The following is an 18,769-nucleotide window of genomic DNA, read 5'->3' on the forward strand; positions in this document are numbered from 1 at the left end:
TCAGGGAAGTCCCTTAAACTGGTAATGTTAATGACAGCATAAGATGCCATTGGGTTGGTATATGATGTCATTCATTTGTTGTCATTTGGTGAGTTTCACCTTTATGCTGTTGTCAACACCCCTGCAGTGAAGACCTTCATGCGGACATCACATTGAAAACAGCCTGGGCTCGAGTCCTCATTCTGACTCTAGTCCTTTGACCTCAGTATGTGCCCATGTGCTCCGTTGCTCTGCCTGGGGCATCCGCCCGAAGCCCTGGATGATTAGCTAGATGCTGGAAATGAAAACTTGAAAAAATAGCATGGTTATATGGTATAGTCTCAAACCCCGCCAAAGTCATTTCTAACAGAGTGAGCAAACACGCCCCACAGTCCTTTTTAAGGCCTAATGACATGTGCTTCCGAAGCAACTGATAAATGAGTATTCAACTCTTGCACAGAATGAAACAGGAAATGACTCCTGAGAAGTTTCAAAGTTTTCATTATGTCACTATCCTTCATCGACTCTCTCCTGAAGTGGATAGTTCATTCAGTTCAGTTATTTTGCCAGCATTTTGAACCTTGCTGTAACAGATTCTACTGGGTGGTGCGGCTTACTTTGTCAGGGCTGACTCATCGCCACAGAAGAGCAGACTGGCTTTGTGAGTCATCACAGTCAAAGAGGCCAAACTTAGAACAGTTTTAGTTTCTGGTTTTTAGCTGTTGGAGAGATGTTCATTTTTACAAGGCTTGGTTGCAGTGTTTTAAGCACATACCTGCCTTTAACGATTCCTCCAAATAATTCCCAGTATTTTTACATTTGTATGTGTGTACATCTGAGTGAAGTGAAAGTCGCTTGGTCGTGTCCAACTCTTTGCGACCTCATGGACTGTACAGTCCATGGAATTCTCCAGGCCAGAGTACTGGAGTGGGTAGCTGTTCCCTTCTCGAGGGGATCTTCCCAACTCAGGGATTGAACCCAGGTCTCCCACATTGCAGGAAGATTCTTTACCAGCTGAGCCACCAGGAAAGCCCAATATGTATATATATGCGTGTATATGTACACATACCCTTTTCTTGTTGGTAACCTCATGTCCTATGAAGGTGGGATGGTCAATTTTTTGTTGCAGAACTTGACATCTGAAGGATTTGACCCTGCACTTAGCAGGCTTCCTTGGAGTTTTGAGGGTTAGCCCAACCATGTCTGAACCCCTGTTATAGAGGGGTGGTGTGCAGTGGTGCTGTATCCCCTTTATGATTTCCTGTTGCTGTGTTTCAACACCATCACTGGAGGGAATGCCTCTGGTCTCCGTGGGAGAGTGATTCAGTAGTTACTGTTGTAAGTTTCTGATGGCAAGGAAGACTCTTAAGGTGGATAACTGAATGAGCTGTGTTTGCAGGTGTGAGTGAATCTAATTCTTGCCACAATGCACTGGCTCAGTATAGAACAATTGTAATTGTTCCCAAAGGTTCTAATTAAAACCCCTGATGCCTGTAAAAAGTGCCAGGTAGCTGCCACAAGACCCAAGCGTGGCTTCTTAGCAGTGGGGGGACCTGGTCTGTATTTGCTTTCCACACAATGGAAGGCAACAATACTTTTCCTTTGCTTGTATAAATAATGACTTGAGATCAGAGCTGAAAATAGAGTTTTAGGAATTTAGATAATGTCTCATTCATCTCTTCTCTTTCTGCAGAGGAAAAGAGGGTCCCTGATCTGCCGCCGCTGGTCACATGGTCAGTTAAAGTAAAAAACAGGACTAGAACTCAAATCCAGCTCCCTTGATTCTTAATTAACGCTCTTTCCACTGTGACATTACTTTGTAAGGCTTGGAAGATAACTTATATAAATTCAAGGTGTTGTCATTCTTGCAAATAATCACTTGAAATATTCAGACATCACATCCTTTCCCCCTGAAAATGTAAAATTTTACTTAAATTATATGAACTGTCTTAAGGGCTTTATAGATATTGAAAATAAATTGTTTAATTCTACTGTTTTAAAAAGTGATCTGTGACTTAGTCCTTCCAAATAAAATCCACATGGGTTAACAGGAACCTTAAGCAAGAAGAAAATTCACAAAAGAAAGCAGATGTATATTCTGCAATGGACATTTTAAAAATACAGTTGTAGGATTATATTCTTTCTTCAAAAATTTATTGAAAATCACTTATTTAGGAACTGGGTTAAGAAGCTGCTTGGAGTTCATTTTATCATCTGGCTCCTAAAATATTCATGGAATATTTCTGGTGTCAATAGTCTTCCCCCACCCCCATACCCTTCCCCAGATCTTTAAGTCATCTCTGGAGTTGCAAAGTTGATTTGAGTGTTTAGACAGTTATTTACTTGAGGAAATAGCTAACTGACTTTTCTAGCCTCTCTGTGTAGGTGTCAGGAGAAATATCCCCTAGAAAAGATTGGTGAAGGGTAGTAGATTCATAGGCACCCACGAAATGCTAATAGGTGGGGTGGTGAAACTTGTTACTGCACTTACAGGGAACTATGTGAATGTAATCATAATAACAGTTTATGACCCACCTAGGACACAAAATTCCCCAAACTAGACAAATTGGAGAAGATTTCAGAGTTTGTAACTTTTAATGAGATGAAAGGGGAGAAAAAAGGAGAGGGATCCCTAAGTGGACGTTCTCCAGCACCCAGTAAACAGGTTTTTAATTCACAACTGTGCGTGCGCCCCAGGTGATACCATGACTTCCTCTTACATGAAATGACCTTTCACCGGGCTTCATTCATAGCACTTGGCTCCCTCCTGGAGTCACAGCATTTGTCACAAGGCAGCGGGTTGCCTGCTTGTTCTTATGCAAGTGATGACTGGGAGGGCGTGATAGGGGGTGATGCTGACAGCCCCTCTTGGACAGCAGATTGTCAGCATTCCTGACCCGGGCACTCCAAGAGCCTGGGAAAACACTTTGATTTCAATGTGGCTTTAAAAAACAATATCCAGTTGAACAAAATGACTGTGTCGGATAGGTCCACAGAGCAGCTTTTGTGGAATTAGCCAACTCTTGATGCCCCTAAACAAATTCCTAATGATGGTGGTGTCATAAAAAGGGCACTCTATTTATGTGTCTTTAACTTGACACAGAAAAGCAAAACTCTACTCAGCCATAAAAAGAATGAAATTCTGCCGCTTGTGAAATGTGGGTGGCCCTAGAGGATATTACGCTTAGTGAAGTAAGCCAGACAGAGAGAAGAACACTATGTTATCATTTATGTGTGGAACCTAAACTTAAAAGAAAGGAATGTATATAACAAAGAGAAATAGACTCACAGATATACAGAGTGAACTAGTTGCCTGTAGGGAGAGGAAAGGGTGGAGGTTCAAGATAAGGGTAAGGTTTTAAGCTGTATTAGTACAAACTTCTGTGTATAAAATAATTAAGCAATAAGGGTATACAGTATAGAACAGGGAAATATAGTGATTATTTTAATAACTAAATGGATTATAATCTATAAAACTATTGAATCAGTGTGTTGTATACCTCAAACTGATACAATGTTATGAATCAGTTATACTTAAAAAAAGGAGAAAATCGAAACTCTTCAAAGTTACTGCATAGAAATTGACATATAGAATAGGGGTTAGAGACAAACAGTGTTTGTGATTTTGATACAAAGAAAGAATCAGGTCTGAAATGGAGAGTGTGAGTTGGGGAATGTGAAATGGGGAGTGGTCAGAGTGGGCAAGAGGATTCTGCCTTCCTAATGGGCAAGGCTGGGCTATCCAGGCAGGCAGGCCTGGGCAGGGAAGAGATCTTGCAAGAAAATGGAACGTGTTCTTCTGAAAAATGTCTTTAATTCTTGCTTTCCCCAAGTACCAATGAAAGTTTCCCTTTTTCTCCGGATGTAAAGTTCCTATGGACCTTGAAGATTTTGGTTGGTTTTTCACAAGTAATTAAGAGCATTACTTTTTTAAAAAGGGGGGAATGAAGAATTAAGCTTTCTTCTCTCTTTTGAAGACTTTGTTTCTCCTGTGAGTCTCTAAAAAAGGAAATTAGCACAGAATAAAGTGGAACTTCTGTGGGTTTTCTGTAGGCTCAACTCTCTTAAGCATTTTTCTGTAATTTTAGTTTGAAAAGCTAGCATTCATTATTCTATTTCCTCCTGGATCCTAGCTCTCCAATAAGGAGTGTAGGGTATAAAGAAATCCTACCTCTCCCTCAGGAATGATATTAGCAATTAATTTAGGCAAGGTACATAAAGTGCTTAGCCTCGTGCCAAGTCCATAGTAACTGCCCCATAGGGGATGGCTCCAACACTAACAGTGAGGCAGAGGCGTGATGGGGTGTGCAAGACAGTGTTTGGCTCCAGAGGCTGGGCTTCACAAGCTTACATTTTTTGTTATTTTTTTTTAAATAATGTTTTATTAATAATACACTTTAACAAAACTGATTGCTAATTCAAATATAAATAAAACAATATATACTTTAAAATGAGAATTAAGAAATATACCTATGTAAAAATCAGAACTATTTCTTCAGATTTTGTCAGTTATTAATAAGCCTGATTCTACTCAGCAGATCTAACTGAAAAAAAAAAAAAACTTAAAATTACTTTTTCTATAAGTAGAAGATGCTTTAAAAGATATTATGTGCATGCACAGTGGCAAGCCTATAGGGATGCAAGCAAGAGTAAATTGTAAGTCTTCAATTTGTAAGTCTTCAAGTCTACATTTGAAGAAAGGGAGAAGATGAGACATAATCCTATCGGTGGTATAGTACTAATCATAAGTACTTCATAAAATATTAGTAATATTTCTGTTCAGTTCAGTCTGTAGGTCACGTCCAACCCCATGGACTGCAGCATGCCAGGCTTCCCTGTCCATCACCAACTCCCAGAGCTCACTCAAATTCATGTCCATCAAGTCGGTGATACCATCCAACCATCTCATCCTCTGTCATCCCCTTCTCCTGCCCTCAATCTTTCCCAGCATCAGGGTCTTTTCAAATGAGTCATTTCTTTGCATCAGGTGGCCAAAGTATTGGAGCTGCAGCTTCAGCGTCAGTCCTTCCAATGAATATTCAGGACTGATTTTCTTTAGAATTGACTGGTTGGATCTCCTTGCAGTCCAAGGGACTCTCAAGAGTCTTCTCCAACAACACAGTTCAAAAGCATCAATTCTTCAGCACTCAGCTTTATTTATGGTCTAGCTCTCACATCCATACATGACTACTGGAAAAACCATAGCTTTGACTAGATGGACCTTTGTCGGCAAAGTAATGTCTCCACTTTTTAATATGCTGTCTAGGTTTGTCATAGCTTTTCTTCCAAGGAGCAAGCATCTTTTTATTTCACGGCTGCAGTCACCATCTGCAGTGATTTTGGAGCTCAAGAAAATAAAGTCTGTCATGGTTTCCATTGTTTCCTCATCTATTTTTCATGAAGTGATGGTTTCCATTGTTTCACCATCTGTTTGCCATGAAGTGATGGGACCAGATGCCATAATCTTAGTGTCTTGAATGTTGAGTTTTAAGCCGGCTTTTTCACTCTCCTCTTTCACTTTCATCAAGAGGCTCTTCGATTTCTGCCATAAGGGTGGTGTCATCTGCATACCTAAGGTTATTGATATTTCTCCCGACAATCTTGATTCCAGCTTGTGCTTTATCCAGCCCAGCATTTCGCATGATGTACTCTGCATATGAGTTAAATAAACAGGGTGACAATATAGAGACTTGACGGACTCCTTTCCCAATTTGGAACTAGTCTGTTGTTCCATGTCTGGCTCTAATAGTTGCTTCTTAACCTGCACACAGATTTCTCAGGAGGCAGGTAAGGTGGTCTGGTATTCCCATCTCTATTAGTAATAGCAGTAGCAACAACTAACATTTATTGGGTATCTACTAAGGTTGCGCAGTGGTAAAGAATCCACCCGCCAATACAGAAGATGCAGGAGACAATGCTTTGATCCCTGGTTGGGGAAAATACCCTGGAGGAGGAAATGGCAAGCCACTCCAGTGTTCTTGAGTGGAAAATCCCATGGACAGAGGAGCCTGGCTGGCTACAGTCCATGGGGTCACAAGAGCTGGACATGACTGAGCAGCTAAGACACACTGGGCTCTCAGAGGAATCTGGAGCACTAAAACTAGAGCCTCTCCCACTAGTGGTCCTTCTCCAGCAGCCGTCTACAGATTCCCTGACAAAATACGAATCAGAGAAATAGAAGAAGAACTGAATGCTTCTTATTCATGCACAACAGGAGGATCATTTTAGTGTTTATTCTACTCTGAAAGCTTCTTTTATTCTTTAGGGAGTTCCTTCAAGGGTCAGCAAAGAGTAGTAGAAAGAACTCTGGATTCTTGACTTGCTGCTAACAAGCTCTGAGAGCCTAAGAAGATGATTTTGCCTCTTTGGACTTCAGTATCTCTTTAAAAATGTTTTTTATTGAAGTATAGTTGATATACAATTTTGAAAGAAAATATATTTCTTTTTCATATTCTTTTTCATTATAAGTTATTACAGGATATTAAATATAGCTCCCTATGAGGTCAGTCCTGGGTGTTCATTGGAAGGACTGATGTTGAAGCTGAAACTCCAATACTTTGGCCACCTCATGTGAAGAGTTGACTCATTGGAAAAGACCCTAATGCTGGGAAGGATTGGGGCCAGGAGGAGAAGGGGACGACAGAGGATGAGATGGCTGGATGGCATCACCAACTCGATGGACATGGGTTTGGGTAACCTCTGGAGGTTGGTGATGGACAGGGAGGCCTGGAGTGCTGTGACTCATGGGGTCGCAAAGAGTCAGACACGACTGAGCGACTGAACTGAACTGAACTGAATGCTCTACAGTAGGACGTTGTTGTTTATCTATTTTATATATAGTAAGAACTTTAGTTTCCTCATCTTTCAAGTAAAGATGTCTTCGATAGCTTGCTTTTTAACTATAATTTTTTACAATCCTTGGATATTTTTTTCCTTAGTTGCCTTTGGAAAAGAGTACAGACTTTGCATGTGGAGGAGGTGTTTGACTCTCAGTCCCTCATAAGCTGTGTGACTTTGCACAAGTCACCTAAGGTTTTTGAACTTCAGCTTCCTCACCTGTCATATGGGAATAATGAAACCAGTCCCACAGAACTACTGTGAGGATTGTAATAAATAATCTATGTGAAAGCACTTTGCAGATGATCACTAAATATGATCAAGAGATATGTCATTAACCCATCCTAGGTCTTCCTTTTTAGTTCTTAATGTTGAATATCTGCTTTATACCAAAATAAGGAAAAGGGAGAGAGAGACCGAGTTTGTATGTTTTCTACAATGACAGAGGAAAGGGTTTACAGTTTATACCCAGAAATCAAAATATGGTCTCTTCAGTTCATCTAACGAGTTTAGATACAACACCAAAGACCCCTTCCCCCACTGGGAAACCTGTGTCTATTCAGGCAAAACATCTAGGAAGAGTTTGTCTCCACTGCCTGCTAAAGAGCATCCCTGTCTTGTGACTTCTTCATTTCAGTCCACTGGAGCCATAGTCAGCAAAAATCTCTAACTTACAAAGCCATCTGTTTTTACTCTGTGTTTTACTCCTCTCCTTCATTTAGGTAAAAGAAGAAAACTACAATAAGGCATGCTATTCTGTGAGGTTTTGACAGTCCAATATACCTTCAACTCAACCTCCTATCCAATGAATATCCAATGGCACAATGAGATCTACTCATCAGTGTGATGACAGATGCTAAATGATCCAACTACCTGATTAGTTGCTAAGGTTGGAATGTATTCGTACATGATCTAGAATTATTTTCTGTTCCATGGCTTGAAATGAAAATGTGTGCTTCTTTTTTTAATAGTTATTTGGCTGCTCTAGGTCTTAGTTGAGGCCTAGAGGAATCTTTACTTGCGGCACATGAACTCTTAGTTGCAGCATGTGAGATCTAGTTCTCTGACCAGGAATTGAACCCGGGTCCCCTGCATTGAGAGTGCGGAGTCTTAGCCACTGGACTACCAGGGAAGTCCTCAAAAGTGGGTGTTTCTGAAAGACTTAATGTAGGCAGAAAATATATTTAAGCTGAATCCTCTATCACCTTGAACACACTTGTGAGCTGTGTTTTACTGCAATAATGTAACCAGGGAGAATAAAGATGGAGGAAATAATACAGACTGAACAGTAATATTTGCTATTTTCTGAGCATTTACTTTGTGACAGTTTCTTTACCATAACAGTGCTGTGAGGTGTGGATATTGTTATGGCCCTTTTACTGAGAAGAAAAGAGTAGCTGCTTGAGACTTCCCTGATGTATAGTGAAAAAAATTTGCCTGCCAGTGCAGGGGATGGGGGTTCGATCTTTCCAGGGGTCTGGAAAGATCCCACGTGTCGCAAAGCAATCAGGCCTGCAAGCTGCAACCACTGAAGCCTGTGCGCCCGCAGCCCATGCTCTGCAACAAGAGGAGCCGCGGCGGTGGGAGGCCTGTGTGCTATGCCCAAGAGTCGCCCTTTCTTGCTGCAGCTAGAGAAAGCCCATGCGCGGCAATGGAGACCCAGTGCACCCAAAAATGTTAAAAAATAAAAATAATAATTAATAAATGAAAAAAAAAAGAAAACAGTAGCTTCCAGAAGTCAAATAAGTCCTCCAGATCAGCAGACAGTGATGCAGAGCTGGGAGACTCCGGAGGCCCTGCGCCTTCCACACCTTCTAGCTCTTCAAAGCGAGCGGGATGAGGCAGGCCAAGCTCAGCCGGGTGGACTCTCGGGGAGAGCAGGGCCTGGCAGAGGGCGGCTGTGTGGCCTCCATGCCTTTCCAGAGGAGAGTGCATGTCATAGGCCATCCCACAGTGTCCAGAGTCTCTCCCCAGACCACCCTGCAAAGCAGTCTGTGTGCTTTGAAGGCATCATTTTATTTAAGGGATGATGAGGTTGTGGATCAAGGGGAAAGAACGTAAGGACTAGTTTCACCGAGCATTTACTCAAGAAAAACACATGTCTTTATAAGGCATGGAATGGATGACTTGCTTTCCAACGGCAACGACAAGGATCACTTCCTGGGGAATTAATGAGAACATCTTGTCCACCCAGAGACCCCCCACCTTGCTGAGGCTCAACCTTGGGTCTTATCCGAGGAAAACACATGAATCATGGTGAATGGGAAGCCTGGTGTCCAGCCAGTGTGGTGAGGATACTGGCATGGAACCCAAGCAAAAAGGAGCTCAGAGGCGGGGGGTAGACACTCAAGAGCTGGTCTGCTCACCCTCGGCCTTCACCTAGTTCTCACGTCCCTTGATTGTTGTTGTTCAGTAGGTCAGTCACGCTTGCCTCTTTTTGACCCCATGGACTGCAGCACGCAAGGCTTCCCTGTCCTGTACTACCTTCTGGAGTTGACTCAAACTTACGTCCTATGAATCCGTGATGCCATCTCACCATCTCATCCTGTTCTCCCTTCTCCTGTCTTCGCATCAGGATCTTTTCCAATGAGTCAACTCTTTGCATCAGGTGGCAAAAGTATTGGATTGTTTTTCTTTTATATGTAATTTATCAGAGACTCCTCAGGCCCTGGGCTTCCTAGATGGCACTAGAAGTAAAGAACCCGCCTGCCAGTGCAAGAGATGTAAGAGACTCGGGTTCGATCCCTGGGTCAGAGATGATCCCCTGGAGGAAGGCATGGCAACCCACTCCAGTATTCTCGCCTTGAGAATCCCCATGGACAGAGGAACCTGGTGGGCTGTGGTCCCTAGGTTCACAAAGAGTTGGACACGGCTGAAGCAAATTAGCATGCACGTACGCCTCTGGCCCTCTTGCTTCTTCCTAGGAAAACAGGCATGCTGAGGGTCCTTGTGGCGTCACAGAAGCAATGGTGTCCTGCAGCCCCTACTTCTCTGCCTGCCTCCCACCCTTGGCTGGTGCTGTGGCTGCAGTGATGTCTCTGCGAGACCTCTGAGGTCGGTTTCCTGCAGCTCCTTCCTGCCCAGGTCCAGGCCCAATCCTCAGGGCCCCCAGAGTGAAGGCAGGACTGCCCCCCCTGTACCGGAGTGCGCTGAGGCTCAGTGTGGGGGCCCAGACCCGTCTCCTCCTGGGTTGGGGTCTCACTTGCCTGTAGGGACTCTTCAGAGCATGGGCTCAGAGCTGCCTCTCCATCTGCAGGCGGACAGTGGAAGAAAGCTTTGGGAATCCAGCTTGCTCTTCAGGTGCAAGAGCCACCTGCTCGTCCTAAAGGACCCCTCCCATCTCCCGCTGGTAGGAGGTAGGGGATGTGGAAGACATTTTCCCCTGAGGATGAGCTTTCTAAGGAATGTAGAAGTTATAAAAAGGGCAGAGATGTGAAAAGCAATACAGACTTTGCTGGGAAGGAGAAAGGGGGTAGATTTTGAGTGCAGGCGCAAACCTCAGCTGTCACAAGAGAGGATTAAGGGTGAGTAGCTGAGCAGAATAACAAGGAAACCTTTGCATTTTCACTTGCTTCTCTCTGTGGCTTCTGGGGTGGCTGGTGGTGTGACCCAGCAGAGCATCTTTACAGGAGCTGTGTTTCTGTAGTCCCCGCTGCCCCCACCTTGGTCCGCCTCACCCTCACCTCCCCGAGGCCCGAGGCCTTGGTGCCTGGACAGTCCCCCTGCCTTGCGGACAAGGGCGTTCATCTCCAGCTCTTGCCCACAGCCGGCGCCTCCCCCGGCCCGCTCCACACCCTCAGCCCTCTGGGCACGTCTGACCGCTTACCACGGTCTGCTCAGGGCGCTCTCCAGAAGAAGGCTTATCTCGTGGAATGCCTGGGACTTGAGAGGGTTGGGTTTCCAGGAACGGAGCAGATCTGGCTTCCGTGGCCGCCAGCATGATCTGCCGGCGTGTGTGATAGCGCACCTGGAGCAGAGAGAGGGGCTGGGGTGGAGGCGAGCTTCACGGGACAATCAGGGTCACAGGTGGCTGAGACAAGACCGGGTCCTGGGCGGGGAGCGCAGGTGGGAGTCAGCGCAGGTGGCAGGAAGGCGAGACGAGCTGATCTGGTCCTCATGGGGGGCATGGGACCGATGCGAGACCCGCGTCCCTAGGTCTTCCTGACCATGGGGATAACTTCAGCCTGGGCAACGGTGGTGCCTGGTTTGGTCCCCCACCCACTCCCCTCTGTCTCCGCATCTTTCCTAGAAGGTCTAGCTGCATCGTCAGAGGCTTAGTGTTGAACCTCAGTCAAAGCCGCTATCATCACGACTCTGCCACAGCCATCCCAGTTTCCCTCCAGTGACCCCCGGGTCTTGTGAGGTCCCCAGAGCGGAGTCCTTCACTGAGGACCTTAGAAAGGCCTCCTCGGGTGGGGCCTGACGTCAGTGAAGGGTGTGTACGATAGCCAGGCCTCCACACAGGGCCTGCCCGAACCGCCCGCCCCCAGACCTCAGTTCATCTTCCTTCTCACTGCCGCCTCGGCTCTTCCAGGAAATCAGGGCAGCCTTTGGCCCCACTTGGCTCGGGAGGGTGAGTCCCCGTCTCCCGGGTGTCCGATTGTCAAGGCCAGAGTCCCTTTGCTGATTTCATCTGGGGGCGTTTAGAGTTTCTTCTCACAGATAGCCGAACGCTGGTGGCCTGTCCCATTTCTCAGAGTTTCCAAAATAAGCATACAGATCAATACCCTCCAGTGGCATATAATTTTAAAAGTAAGCAGCAAAAGACTTCTCTATGGGTGACACGTAGGGACCAGGCCAGGCTTGTGTTTTTAAGCAGAAACATTTCAGTGAAGTCTCCTTGGGCCCTGAGCTATTTTTGAGGTTGAGTGCTGGGAATCCTTCCGAGGAGCATGAGGGAGAGTCCCTCTGGGCACGCTGGACCACCCCCAGAGTTACAGACAGGATTGCAGAGGCATTCCAGAGAGAGGCTGGGAAAAACCTGACGGGAAGTATTCCCAGAACACTCAACTCCCAAAGTCCCTGCTGGCTGATGATTAGGGCATAACTGTAAACAAAGCTGAAGAGCTTCAGAGAATAGCATTCTACAGACGGCAAGCAGAAAAATGCCCTCCTGGCTACGGGCAGCTCATAGCACCCCTTATGCCAGGGCATTCCAAGGTGAACTGAGCAAATGTGTGCTGTCTGTTGCCCAGGGCCACGTCTAAACACCACCTCCAGCCTCCACAGCACCCTTCCTTAGCGTGTTCCATTTCTCCACCAGACTTCCCTGAGGTTGGAAAGAAGAGAGATGGCAGGGACGTGAGGAAAGGGAACGTAGGCTAAGGCGGCAGGGTTGCTGGATCCCCCCTGAACACCAAGCAAGGCAGATTTCTGCTAGCCATGATCTGGTCTCACAGATCAAGGCATGCGTGGGCTTTGGAATTAGATAATCCTAGAGTCAATACTCAGCTCTACCACTCAGTAGACTTGATAATTTATTGCAACTCTTTTCTCATCTGTAAAATGGGAGTGATGATTCCTAACCCATAGATAGGCTTTATTTTGAGATTATAAGTATATATAAATGAATATATTTTGGTGTCTGGCACATAGGAGATAGATACTACTATTATTATCACCACTTCTAGTACTTCTGCAAGTATTGGAAAATAGCAGCTGGTTACTGAGTGCTTACAGTATGCTGGGTATTGGGTTAAACACTGTGAATATATATATTTTTTGAGTGTAAAACTTTTTAAAAAGCCCAGTAATTCTTAATACAGTGGAGTGCTGCTATATATCAATTTAGTTAAATTACAATATCACTAGGGAAGGAAGGTTTGAAAAGATTGACGTTTCTGTTTGCGTTTGCTTACCTGAAATTAACTCAATATTTCACAAGCTACGTGTACTTGAGACAAGAAACAATACTGCATTTTGGCAGGTGTTAATTTTGACAGTCTTAAACTTCCATATGGATATAAGAATTAAGACAGTTGGCTCTATGGACTAGATTAAAAACCTAGGGATTAAAAGATTAAAACAAAACAGAGTGGAATAAACACTACTTTAAGTAAACAGTCAAGTAACTGAAACCCATGTGTTAGGCATCAGCTGTTTAAATTATTTTACTATCTGATGTAATCTTTCTCAACTCTGCTTCTGAGACGGCATTGTACACGAACCAAAATTCCTGGGCTCTTTAATAAGCAGAAAGGAAACATTTCCTGTTCTAGGCCATATTGACAAGGAAGCTCAAAGCATTAGCTTTTAAAATTATTTATGTACATAAAAACTTTATTTATGTGGCTGTGCCAGGTCCTGATTGCACTACGAGGGATGTTTGGCATGTGAACTCAGTTGTGGTGGGTGGGATCTAGTTCCCTGACCAGGGATCGAGCCCAGGCCCCCTGCACTGGGAGTGTGGAGTCTTAACCACTGGCCACCAGGGAGGTCCCTAAAAGCATTAGCTTTTGCTATACTGTGCGCCACTTTGTTGGGGGAATCTATAGCTTTGGTGATTCTCATACTGAACGCCTCAGTCTAATTGAGAGGTGGGAGGGTGCCCAGTGGAATAAAAAGCTCTCCGTGGGGTGTCACCAACCAGCCTGGAGCGGGACGTCCGTGCGGGATGATGCTGCAGCTCTGTGCCTGCTTCCCTGTGGGGTGTCTGGTAGAGACGAGCTGCCCTGTGCTTCCCCGGATAGAAAAATTTGCCTTTGTTTTTAAATCATTCTATCTGGCTGGCAGGTTGAGGTGGTCTACTTTTCTTGGGATACAGACAGGATTTAAGACATTCTACTTCAGCATCTAATGACTGGATGAGAGCTACAAATGGTGGGGAGGAAAACCTGAAGGAGGTATTTGTTAATCCATTCCTGGTACCAGATACTCCGGGATGAGAGGCTTCCTGTGTTTTTCATCTTTCAGTTCTCACAATCAACCTGTAAATTAGCTATTATTAATTACTGTTATTAACTACTGCCCAAAACACAGTGGTACAGTTAGGATTCAAATCACAGTTTTTCCAGTATTCACCCTGCTATCCTAGATGATTGTGTATTAGAAATAACTGGTATATTAGTGTGTGCTCATTTGCTAAGCTGTGTTTGACTCTTTGCGACCCAGTGGATTGTAGCCCACCAGGCTTCTCTGTCCATAGGATTTTTTAGGCAAGAATACTGATACAGGTTTCCATTTCCTCCTCCAGGAGACCTTCCTGACCCAGGAATCGAACCTGCGTCTCCTGAACTGCAGGAGCATTCTTTACCTGCTGAGACATCGGGGAAGCCTGGTAAGCTGGTTGTAAGAACATTTGCTTTGTTGTAATTGGATTTTAGTCTCAGCTTTCCTGTTGTGTGATTAGGGGCAATTCTGTGCCTCTAAGATTCATTTTCCTCATCTGTGAGTGTGTGCTTAGTCATGTCCGATTCTTTGCGACCCCATGAACCATATCCCACCAGGCTTCTCTGTCCATGGAATTTTCCAGGCAAGAACACTGGAGTGGGCTGCCATTTCCTAATTCGGGGGCTCTTCCTGACCCAGGGATCAAATCTGAGTGTCCTGTGACTCCTGCGTGGGCAGGCAGATTCTGTGCCACTGTGCCACCTGGGAAGTGCCCTCCCTATCTATAAAAGGGGGTAATAAAAATCATAATAATGTTATCTCAAAGCGTTGTTGAGAGAATTAAGAAAGGAAGCGCACATACAACCTAGCATCTGGTAATGGCTTAAAACATACCGCCTGTTGCTCCTGCTTTGTTATTTATGTGGGGCATCATTAGTTTGATTGTGAAGGCTACCACAATACCTCTGTTAATTACACAGTGGATATTCACAACACCTTGTTAGAGGCTCCACTAGCAGAGGTGAGGGTAAGAGAGAAGGTAGCAGTGTTTAACTTAGGATGACAGAAGTAACAGCTAGCCAGAGTTTCAGTCCTAAATGGAGGGAACTTAAGTGCAGTAAAAACAAAATCTCTTCTAGGGAGTCTTGAGTTTGGAGCTGACTTGAGGCTCGGGGAGACACGGGATGAAGCATTCATTCCCCTGTCCCCATCAGGAAGGGGAGAAGATGGGAGGATTCCTAATCTGGCTGCTGCTGAAAGAATTTAGTGACAAGGACTAGTGGCTCTTGTCACCACTTACCCAAACAGTGGTCTCTCGTCACTATTCCCGGGCCAAGCCTTAGGAAAATGTGATTGTGGGTGATGGTGGCGTGTATATGTGTGCACGTGTGTGGTTGAGAGTACGTGAGGGTCAGACAACCACCATCATGTGGTTTTAGTTTCTCGTCTCTTTCCCCTTTCATTCATTCATTTTTCATATTCTTTCAATACATGTTGTTAGTTGCTAAGTTGTGCCTGACTCTTTGCAACCCCGTGGATTGTAACCCACCAGGCTCCACTGTCCATGGGATTCTCCAGGCAAGAACACTGGAGTGGGTAGTCGTTCCCTTCTCCAGGGGATTTTCCTGACCCAGGGATTGAACCTGGGTCTTCTGCATTACAGGCAGATTCTTTACCATCTGAGCCACCAAGGAAGCCCATTGAGTACATATTAATCAATATTTCTTTGTTTTATTTATTCAACAAACATTTATTGAATGTTTCCTACTGACCAGGAGCTTTGATGAGGTAAAAACTTGAGTGAATAAAATCTGAATGAACTCACTGACAAATAAATAAGCAAATAAATGTCACTTGAAGGGTCTGATATAGGCTCTTGAGGTAGTTAGCTCTCTACCTGTCAGAAGACTGCATGGAATTCAGTGTATAGCAAACCATGGATTCCCACCCCCCCCCCCAAATTAGAGTTAGATGAACACCTTATAAAATGCAAATGCTGAAGTGATGGGTTGGAATGCATTCAGGTTAGTGTGTACTTCGTCCGTGTGGCTGAAACTGAAATATAAGGAACAGGGTGAGGAGAGAGATGGAGAAGGCTGACTGAAGGAGGGGAGGCGAAAGGGCAGAGAAGAGGCCTGAGCAGAAGGCAGGGCTCCTGCTGGCGTCTCAGAGGCTTTGTCCACCTTCAGAGGGGCAGCTCTCAGGGGACTTTCTTATCCTGTCTGGCTGCAACATCCTTTTTTGTGTTGCTGGCACCAGTTTCCATTCAACTTTAAAAAAAGAAAACAAACGTAATATACTCTGAGCAGCTTCTAAAGGATTTGTTAATCAACCTATCCCTCTATTAATCCATTGCCTGAGGAGGCCCTCAGTTTCAATTACAGCCGCTCTCACAGGAGAAAGCTTAGCCTCCAACTAATAAAAATAAAGGAAAAAAAAAAAATACATGGGAAAGCTAAAAGAAGTCTAGAACCCCTTCAGGAAATGTAACATGTATGGGATTTGCACAGACTGGAGAAATTCAAGCTTGTTGAAAGATAGTACTGAGTCTAACGAGAGATGGGGAGATAGATCAATCCACTGAATAATTAGCTCTGACAATAAAGCGTAAATAAAGTTTTCCCTCCAGCTTCTTTGGTTCTCAAGAAGACACCAAGCTGATTTCCTGAGTTCCAGACTCTGGGGAGAGAGGCTGGGTGATAGGATATGAGCTCTGAAGATTCTTGGGGGCCAAGTCCAGCATCTCCAACTTGCTGACCGTGTATCCTCAAATATATTTTGACTTCTCGGTCTCAGTCTTCTGGCTATAATAATACTTACCTCAGAGAATTAGTTAATGGAAGAACCAAATGAAATCTTATGTATAGCTGTGTAATTGTGGGCAAAATGTTTAAATATTTTATGCCTCAGTTTATTAGTTTGTGAAATGTGGATAATACTGGTGTTGATCTAAGAGAGTTCAGAAAATTAAAATTAGTTGATACACATACACAAAGTGCTTTTAAACAATTACTGGCATATATTAAACATTACATAAATTATTATTATCACATAAAGCATTCACTATGGTAGTTCTTAGGGCTTCCTTGTGGTTCAGATAGTAAACAATCTTCCTGCAATGCGGGATACCTGGGTTCAATCCCTGGGTTGGGAAGATCCCCTGGAGAAGGGAATGGCAAACCACTCCAGTATTTTCGTATTTTTGCCTGGAGAAGTCCATGGACAGAGGAGCCTGGCAGACTACAGTCCATGGGGTTGCAAAGAGTCAGACGTGACTGAGTGACTAATACTTTCACAGTAGTTCTTATTTTATGATTCCTTCTTTGATCTCAGGTATGCCATTTTGTTAAAGCACTGCTTTCACCATTTAGCTATCTAGCTAGCTGGGATTGTCACTTTAAACTATGATAACAAAAAGACCTAACTGTATCAGACTAATGAAAAAAAAATGTCAGTACTAGTCCTGGATGCTTCTAGATTGGAGCTAGGGCTCTGTTTGACAAAGCATTCCTGCATCTCTGGCACAACATTTTCAAGGTTCCCCTGAGGTTGCATCGAAATCAACTGGAAGAGGAGGAGTGCAAGGAAGAAGAGGTATAAAGGTATTCCATGGGCTAGTCTTGAAGTGGGACACATTATCTCCACACATGTTTTGTGGGCTGGTTCTCAACTGTATGGCCACACGTAGCTGCAAAGGAGTCTGCAAGGTGGGCTACCCGTGCCCAGGGAGATGAAGAGATGGTGAAGGTGGGAGCGGAGCCTCAAATACCAAGTGAGTTCTGCTGCCTCCAGGATCAACGGCAAACCCCATGACCCAGCTCCATGACCACAGTGGTCTTCCAACCTCAGGGTGCCCAGAGCCGAACACAAAGCTTTTGCTGGTTTTTTTTGGTGCCGTTTCCCTTGTTGCCTAACACAAGTGTCCTGTTCACAGACTCAGGTCATTTCCTACCAGACCCTCCATACATTTCCTTCAGATTCAGATTTAGCTGATGACACAGGGCTACTGCATGCTGGGTAAACAGTTTTTTTATGATTATACTTACAAGCAGCAAGCAGTATTCATTTCATTGTTGAGGAATCTGAACTCAGAGAGATGAAGTCATACTTTGCCAACTATTCTCCTCTTTCTTCCTATCCCATAGCATTTAGATTCTTTACCAAATTGGTTAGTACTCAATCCTCCTGATTTCATAAGAACACATCTTTCTTTTCCAATAAAAATGGCGTTAAAACTTCCAGCACAAGTCTGGGACTCGATATGTTTTTCAGATCCTCTAAGTGTTCTTACATAGGAATGGGGAATGTCAGGATTATTTGACTTTAACAAAACTCTTACCGATGAATTTGCTAATTAATCTTGACAATGTGGGTGTTAGTCTTTATCCAGGATTAAACCAAGATGGGGCTTCCCTGGTGGCTCAGATGGTAAAGAGACTACCTGCAGTGGTAGAGACCTAGGTTCAATCCCTGGGTCAAGTAGATCCCCCAGAGAAGAAAATAGCAACCGGCTCTAGTATTCTTGCTCGAAAATCCCATGGATGGAGGAACCTGTCAGGCTACAGTCCAGGATAATCTTTAGCTAACCCAGGATCAGCTAAAGGCAAAGGAGAAAAGGAAAGATATTCCCATCTGAATGCAGAGTTCCAAAGAATAGCAAGGAGAGATAAGAAAACCTTCCTCAGTGATCAGTGCAAAGAAATAGAGGAAAACAATAGAATGGGAAAGACTAGAGATCTCTTCAAGAAAATTAGAGATACCAAAGGAAATTTTCATGCAAAGATGGGCACAATAAAGGACAGAAATGGTATGGACCTAACATAAGCAGAAGATATTAAGAAGAGGTGGCAAGAATACACAGAAGAACTATACAAAAAAGATCTTCATCACCCAGGTAATCATGATGGTGTGATTACTCACCTAGAGCCAGACATCCTGGAATGTGAAGTCAAGTGGGCCTTAGGAAGCATCACTATGAACAAAACTAGTGGAGGTGATGGAATTCCAGCTGAGTTATTTCAAATCCTAAGAGATGCTGTTGTGAAAGTACTGTACTCAGTATGCCAGCAAATTTGGAAAACTCAGCAGTGGCCACAGGACTGGAAAAGGTCAGTTTTCATTCCAA

Source organism: Cervus canadensis, chromosome 25, assembly GCF_019320065.1.
Source record: "Cervus canadensis isolate Bull #8, Minnesota chromosome 25, ASM1932006v1, whole genome shotgun sequence".
In the NCBI taxonomy this organism is placed as follows: Eukaryota; Metazoa; Chordata; class Mammalia; order Artiodactyla; family Cervidae; genus Cervus; species Cervus canadensis.